Below are 8,265 nucleotides of genomic sequence, written 5' to 3' on the forward strand. Positions count from 1 at the left end.
TGACTTTTTAAACATGCAGACGTCCATTCAAATGCTAATCATTGTGGTCTACTGAAGGACTATCTGAGCAGTCAGTCAAAATTATTGTTGCAAACTTACAAATCAGTGAGTTTTGGTGCAATTTCAACCGCTCTAGCTTCCAAATTTCTTGCCAGCTAATATTTTTATTGGTTGTCAGGACACTGAGTCTGTGTGTCAGTGCATTTAGAAGTATTAAAACCATGAAATGCCTTTAGACTGCGATCATGGAAGTGGTGCCTGGAAATTTTCTCATAAATTTTGCGTGAAGTCTCTGATGTAACACATCACTGTAAAACAAAACAATTTGCTTGAACAGGGAAAACTCTTGAGCTTGTCTGTCTCATGGGTTGCAATGGACATATTTTAGTTTTTATGCATGGCATACATCATGCATGTGAATTATTTATTCTCTGTGAGCAAATCTAAACATGACACTGGTGAAATCCTACTCTGCATGTTCTCTGGGGCTTTTCTTTCATTTTTTTGGAAATAATTATAAGTACATGTCATTTTTCACTGTAACTCACTGGGTGCACTCGCAAAACCAGGATCATTGTTGTTGTGTACAATCCCTCCAACAATGAGCTTGTGAGAACCAAGACCCTGTTGAAGAACTGCATTGTTCTGGTGGACAGCTCACCATTCAGGCATTATGTCTATTATTAGAAATTGAGCCATCTCAGCCTCAGACTGTTCATGGACCCTTTGCTTACACATTGCGCACAAAATATAAAAGCTTTTCCAAAACCAGAAGTTCCAATGTATCATCTTTACTTGGTTGCTACAAACAGGCACGTGCACAGGTAGGGCTCAACCTGTGCAGAACACATGCCCTTTTTGCCCTTACACTCCGAAGTGCCCTTTTTTTGGTGGTGTTTTTTTTTTTTTTTTAACAATGCTATTGGTCACCCTTTACGTCTGTCTGTCCTTTTTACAAATATTTAGCAAATGAAAGTTCTTAAAACGAGCTTGTGTAGATCTTATTCGATCCTCAAGCTGTCAGTAAGCTGATAACTCCGCCCCCTCTGTTGAATCAACTGAAGTTCCACAGCAGCCGCACAGTAGACAACAGCTGAGCTGAACAAAGTTTTGCGAAGGGTAAATAAATATCTTGTTGTTTGCGTAAGTACTACTAAACACTAGGTCTATAAAGGCTCATATTTTATTTATTTGATGTCTGACTGACTCACTGACTGAGACGTGGGACGTCGCCTGAGAGAGAGAGGGCTAGCATTTGCCATCCAATAGCCTACATAGCCAACACTTAAATAGCCCGTGCATACAGTAGCATTTCATCTTTTATAAAATGCGATTTTTCCCAAATGCATTTTACCACAGGAAAAACTGAGTGCTCCGTCTATATAGCTACAAATCTAGTTTGTAACCTTTAACGTTAGATGTAAATGTAATGTGATCCCGGCAGCGGCAGGTGCCGTCGCCGTTTTAATGACGGCCAAAAAAGAAAATCACATTTCCACACATTCGCTGGTCAAAAACGATATATTGATAAGTAATACAACAACATATAATGTTTTTACCATCGGAAAATCATAACAGGGGCGCCCCCCGGTGTTTCGTACTGGAACTTACACAAAGCGACGAGTGATACTCGTCACCTAGATAACATATTTTTCTAAGAAATTTCTGTTTTGATTTATGATTGCTGATACACTTAATTTATTAACATTAAGGCTAATCATGTTATGGTATACTCTCCGCTCTTCCTCACATGTATAAAATGTAGTAAAACATGGTTTTACTACAGTAATGTAGTAGTAACTAAATTTTTTTTTTTTTTACAGAAGATCACTGTGAAATCTTTATATTTTATCATGCAGAATGTAATTAATGATTCATTCCAAGGCTTCATTTATTTGATCCAAAATACAGCAAAAACAGTAATATTGTGTAATATTTTTACAATTTTAAATAACTGTTTTCTATTTGAATATATTTTAAAATGTAATTTATTTTTGTGATCACAGCTGAATTTTCAGCATCATTCCAGTTCAGTACTCTTCAGTGTCACGTGATCCTTCAGAAATGCTTTTCACTGCAACTGTACTTTTCACACTGTTTTTATTTATTTTTTAATTGCTGGCTTATTTTAGGGAAAGTGTAGTGAATAAGAGACCTTCAAGAGACCAACATCCCTGGTCCACCACAGTATCAAATTTTTGCCTGGTAGGCGTATACATGTTGGATATGTTATAGTAACGGTATGGCTATAGTTTCTTATAATCTGGAATTGAGTTGGACATAATTACTTAAATTATATTTCAAAAAAGTTTGTCAAAAATACTTGACTCATTGCTCACCTTCCCCTCTTCTCAATGTCATAATCATGTTAACCAAATAATACAAATTAGCTTATAAAACCAAACAGAATAGCTAAAAATGAGAATATATATAATTTTTTTTCTTTGCAAAGTTCATAAAAAAGTGCATAAAGTTCAATAAAAAAAGATTTTGGTTTCTGTTTGGTTTTATAAGCTAATTATTTGGTTAACATGTTTATGTATGATTCAAGTATTTTTTTTTCTCTATAAATGCAATTTAAAAAAAGAGGGAGTACACAAGAGCTGTTGTAATTAGGTTTAAAGAAGCCCTTAAAACCCTGTTTATTTATATTATCTAATTATCTAATATTATTATTATGGTTATTAATCATGAATAAATCTAAAGCTTTTGAGACTATTATTTTATGTTAATTGAATTTGTCATGAAGATGTGACCATGTCTTCCTTTTATGCAGGCTTATTAAATAATCTTGATATAAAAAAGGGAGGGGGGTGCCCTTTTTCAGTTTCAGCACATGCTCCTCAAAAGGTCTGTGCACGGCCCTGGCTACAAATGTAAGTTTTCTCAGAAGTATGTAATGGCATTTGGTGATTTATGTTGACATAAGTGACAGAAACACTGGCAATGCAACACAGTTGAGCAGTTCAGAATAAATCAAAATACTGCAGACGCCTGCAGCGATTTAATTGATGACAATGCAAACGCAGCTTTTGACTTCAAATTGTCAACATTAGATGTGTAGCAAGTTGGGAAGAGAAAAGTATTGATTGTGTCTTGGGTTTGTATGATGAACTTCCCAAAACTATTTTTCTTTGTGGTTGGGAACTATCGGTTGGGGTGTTTGTTGTGTGCATGGGACATTTATCAGTGTTGTGCGCTATGCGTTTGGAGTGCATGAGTTACATCATCCTCAGTTTGCGGATGGACGCTGGCGAGGAAAGACGCACTTATTTTCTCTCGCTCTTTCTTAATGTTGTGTGTGATGTGGGAAGAGGTTGGCACAACGAAAAATATTGATCAAATTGTCCCATATGTTTCCAGGTCGGGTCAATAAATTCAGCTGTTCTGAAGCCATCCTGTTGTCTACTGTGTGAAATTCGTTATGTGCAGAAAGGGATCTGCTACAGATGCACTTTGGGTTTGACATCTTAAGCAAGAATAAACCAATATTGTTTTCTAATTAAACTCTATTATTCAGTTTAGTTATTCAGTATCTGTGAGTTTTCCACACTTTGAGCCATTCACAATCATCTCCATTTTCCTAAACTTATCATTGGCAAGAGGTTGTTTTTTAACAGCATTAGTTAGAGGTGACACATTCCCATTAGTACATTCAATCCATGGTCCAAAGCAAATAAACTTATGTCTAAGTTTGTTTTTTTTACTGAAAATGATAATTCAATAATTCAACTGAAATTGTGAAACTTGTGTATTAAATAAATTCAGTGCACACAGACTGAAGTAGTTTAAGGCCCAATCCCAATTCTACCCCTTAGCCCTTCCCCTTTCCCCTACCCCTCCGTTTCGCGGGTTCACATGAATGGGTAGGGGTGTCTCGATTCTCATTTGGTTGGAGGGGTAGGGGTAAGGGGAAGGGCCAGATAGCCCTTCAAAAGAAGATTTTTCAGGACCACACTTCAAACGAAGGGGGTATGAATTATCTCGGCAACATGGCTGCTACAGTGAACAAAAATACTTTTTTGGCATAAATAAACATTTTAATGAAAAGTAATCATTTGCTTTATGTTACATTCGATTGTGAGTTCATATTAACGGTCATGTTACTCAAAGAAATGTTTGCAAAAAATCGCTAATTTTTGTTAACGTCATATTATTACAGACTGCATGATAGTGCCACAGCATATGTCTGATCAGGGTGATAACTGCCATAGACTAATCCCGCCAATAATTAGAAATCGCTAAACCATTTTCTCAAATATTGCCTATTCGAGAGAGAGAGAGAGAGAGAGAGAGAGAGAGAGAGAGAGAGAAATGGAAGTTTTGTATATTTGCGTCTGTTCGTTTATCTTTTTAGAGTGACTTTACTTAAAAACAGCAATTGTGTCCTCTCGTCGCTGGAAAAATATAATGTAGCGATTCAGTATTTAAACTTTATTTAATAAAAGTCATGGGGCAGCATTGACAAGTTTATTTTCTCCTGGATGTGTGAGCTGCGTGATTTCATATAAAGCTTTCAATAAAGCTCATTCTGATTCATTCTGATTCCAATATGTGTGCGTGTCAGTAAGCAGCTCTTTAATACAGAACGAAAATTAATGGCTCTAATGCACACCAGTATATGTGTGTATTGTAAGAGCTAGACGACGAACACTGATGACGTGTGACGTCATGGTAGTGGTGTCACAATCCTTAGGGGAATATCTTCTCCCCTAACCCTTGACACTCTGTTTTAAGGGAGAAGGGACAGGGGTAGGCGGAGGGTTAGGGGAAGGGGAAGGGGTAAAAAATAGAATTGGGATTGGGCCTAAGTCTTTGGTTCTTTCAATTGTGATGATTTTGGCTCACAATCTTAACAAAAACCCACCTATTCACTATCTCAACAAATTAGAATGCTTCATAAGACCAATAAAAAAATAAAGTAATTAAAAAACTGTTGGCATTATGGAAAGTATGTTCATTTACTGTATATGTGCTCAATACATGGTAGGGACTCCTTTTGCTTTAATTACTGCCTCAATTCGGTGTGGCATGGAGGTGATCAGTTTGTGGCACTGCTGAGGTGGTATGGAAGCCCAGGTTTCTTTGACAATGGCCTTTAGCTCATCTGCATTGTTTGGTCTCTTGTTTCTCATTTTCCTCTTGACAATACCCTCTGGTGAGATTGCTGGCCAGTCAAGCACACCAACACCATGGTCATTTAACCAACTTTTAGTGCTTTTGGCAGTGTGGGCAGGTGCTAAATCCTGTTGGAAAATAAAATCAGCATCTTCCAAAAGCTGGTCAGCAGAAGGAAAAATGAAGTGCTCCAAAATTTCTTGGTAAACGGGTGCAGTGACTTTGGTTTGCAAAAAACACAATGGACCAATACCAGCAGATGACACTGCACCCCAAATCATCACAGACTGTGGAAACTTAACACTGGACTTCAAGCAACTTGGGCTATGAGCTTCTCCACCCTTCCTCCAGACTCTAGGACCTTGGATTTCAAATGAAATACAAAACTTGCTCTCATCTGAAAAGAGGACTTTGGAACACTGGGTAACAGTCCATTTCTTCTTCTCCTTAGCCCAGGTAAGATGCATCAGAAGGGGCTTAACAAGAGTAATACGACAACTGTAGCCAAATTCCTTGACACGTCTGTGTGTGTGATGGCTCTTGATGGCTTGACCCCAGCCTCAGTCCATTCCTTGTGAAGTTCACTCAAATTCTTGAATCAATTTGGCTTGACAATCTTCATAAGGCTGCGGTTCTCTCGGTTGGTTGTGTATATTTTTCTTCCAAACTTTTTCCTTCCACTCAGCTTTTTGTTAACATGCTAGGATAAAGCACTCAGTGAACAGCCAGCTTCTTTTGCAATGAATGTTTGTGGCTTACCCTCCTTGTGAAGGGTGTCAATGATTGTCTTCTGGACAACTGTCAGATCAGCAGTCTTTCCCTATGATTGTGTAGCCTAGTGAACCAAATTGAGAGACCATTTTGAAGTCTCAGGAAACCTTGAATTATTCAAAGTTGAATTATAGAAATAAATGAACCTTTCCATGACATTCTAAATGATTGAGAAGCACCTGTATACCCCAGTAATATAAGACTGGATTTGTGTTTCAAGGTCACATATGTTATGACAGATTTTCTGAGATTAATGATCCTCATCCTCTCCAAAAGGGGGCAGACTCCCCTAACAATAGTCTACAAAAGTGTATAAAATTTAAGTTCCCTTTTGAACAGTCTCTCCCATTGCATTGCTGATGCTTATGTGTAAACTCCTGTTTACTCTGATACTGATGCCTAATTTGTTCATGTTCTTGTACCTTCCCCCCATTTAAGAGCACATTTTTGAGCAAATTTCCAGCAATGATTCAAATGTCATGCCGCAAGTGTGACTTGTGCAGGGAACCCCTGCATAATGTAAATGGGCAAGGTGAGTTTGTCGCCTGTCTGGGCAGTGTAAATGCAGATGGAATACGCTCACTGAGAGAGCATTAATCGCCCTTCTCCGCTTGCGGATCACCTTCTTTAATGAAGGAGGTCCTCCACGCTCTTCTCTCCCATTGACAAGGTCATGGCTAACATGGTGGTGCTGGAGTGCCACCTTTGGCAAAATCTGTCAGAGATCAGGGATGCAGATAAACTAAAACCACTTGCCATCCGGCTTCAGACTAGGAAAACTAGCCCCGGATCTGTAAAGTTAGTTTCTAAAAATCATAGAATAAGGCTACTCGCTTCAGTTCATTGCAGACTGACTTGGTTCAGAGGTATCATTCAAACTTCGGTATGGAACAATGATGCACAAGTTCTCCGGTCCGAAGTTCAAAGCAAACAGTTGCTAGCAAACAGTGAGTTGGGCTTTTACAGCTGTTACTTCCTTGTTCTCAAGAAAGATGTCGGGCTCAGAATCATTCTTGGTCACAGGCATCTGATCCACTCCCTAATGAGACGGCTGTTCAGGATGTTGAGTTTGAAACATCCTTGTGCAAATATGCCCTGAGGACTGGTTTCTATCAGTGGATCTGAAAGACATTTATGTTTATATCCAGATAGCTCCCCATCACAGGACTGTTCTAAGGATTCATATTCAAGAGAGTGACCTATCAGTATACAGTCCTGCCATTCAGACTGTTTCTGACTCCACACACTTTTACAAGGTGAATAGACAAAGTTCTTTCCCCACTGAGATGGATGTAAATCAGCATTCTAAATTACCTTGACGATTGGCTGGTCTTAGCCAGATCAGAATGGGAACTCATCGCTCATGGGACAGTGCAGCTCAGCCACCTGGAGCAGATTGGGTTGAGAATCAATTGAGCCTAGAGCTCTTTGTCTCCCATGTGCTGTCTCACACTTGGCACATGGGATGTTTTTACCCTAGTTCCAATCAGCATCCCTTGGGGCTGACCTCCAGAAGGAAGATGGTATTAACAAACTCCTGCAAGCGAAGGGCATGATTTGGCATCCCTGGCCAGAGCTGTGGAGCCTTCATATTTGGCCCCTCTATAGGAGCCTTTTTAGCTCCCGCTAATACAATTTTAGAGGCTAGAGCTCAATCTACAAGACATCTTTACGCCCTTAAATGGTTAGTCTTCTCTTACTAGTGTGCAGCATGGAACCAGGACCCGTCATCATGCTATGTTTCTGAATCAGAGATTCTATAGCCCTCTGGGCTCTGTTAGATCCTCCCTTTGAGCAGCTGCAGTCCGCTGACTTGCAGCCCCTGTCGCTTAAGAGTGCCCTCCTCCTGGCTTTAGCATCAGTCAAGGGAGCGGGTGACCTGCAAGCACTGTCAGTCAGTGCTTCCTGTCCTGAGTCACAGCTTTGTACTAAGAGTGCTTTCCACTCCATTCAGAGCACAAGTCATCACCCACTTGTGGTCTTAGACTTTGTATGCTTCAGAGGCCTCTTTAAAGGTCTGCCGGTTTAGAAGTATCTCACTGGATAGTCAGTGCTATAGCCCTGGCTTACCCCTCAGCAGGCTTGCAGTGTTCTGCTGTAGGTGTGAGGAAAAAACTCCACCAGAGGAACAACCTCCTCCTGGGTTTGGTCCAGAGGGGTTTTTATTGGTGATATTTGTGCAGCCACTGGCTGGTCAACGCCGTCTACCTTCACTAGATTTTATAACTAGAATGTCCCTTCGTTGCAGGTACGGATCTTGTAAACTTAATTTTACCTAATCTCCTTTGTAAGTGGAGAGGGTTATGTAATTTAGTCCTCAGCCTAAGTGGCTTGGGTATCATTATTGGCTCAGACTAACTGGAGCCCTCGGTACAG

Source organism: Carassius auratus, unplaced genomic scaffold, assembly GCF_003368295.1.
Source record: "Carassius auratus strain Wakin unplaced genomic scaffold, ASM336829v1 scaf_tig00012608, whole genome shotgun sequence".
In the NCBI taxonomy this organism is placed as follows: domain Eukaryota; kingdom Metazoa; phylum Chordata; class Actinopteri; order Cypriniformes; family Cyprinidae; genus Carassius; species Carassius auratus.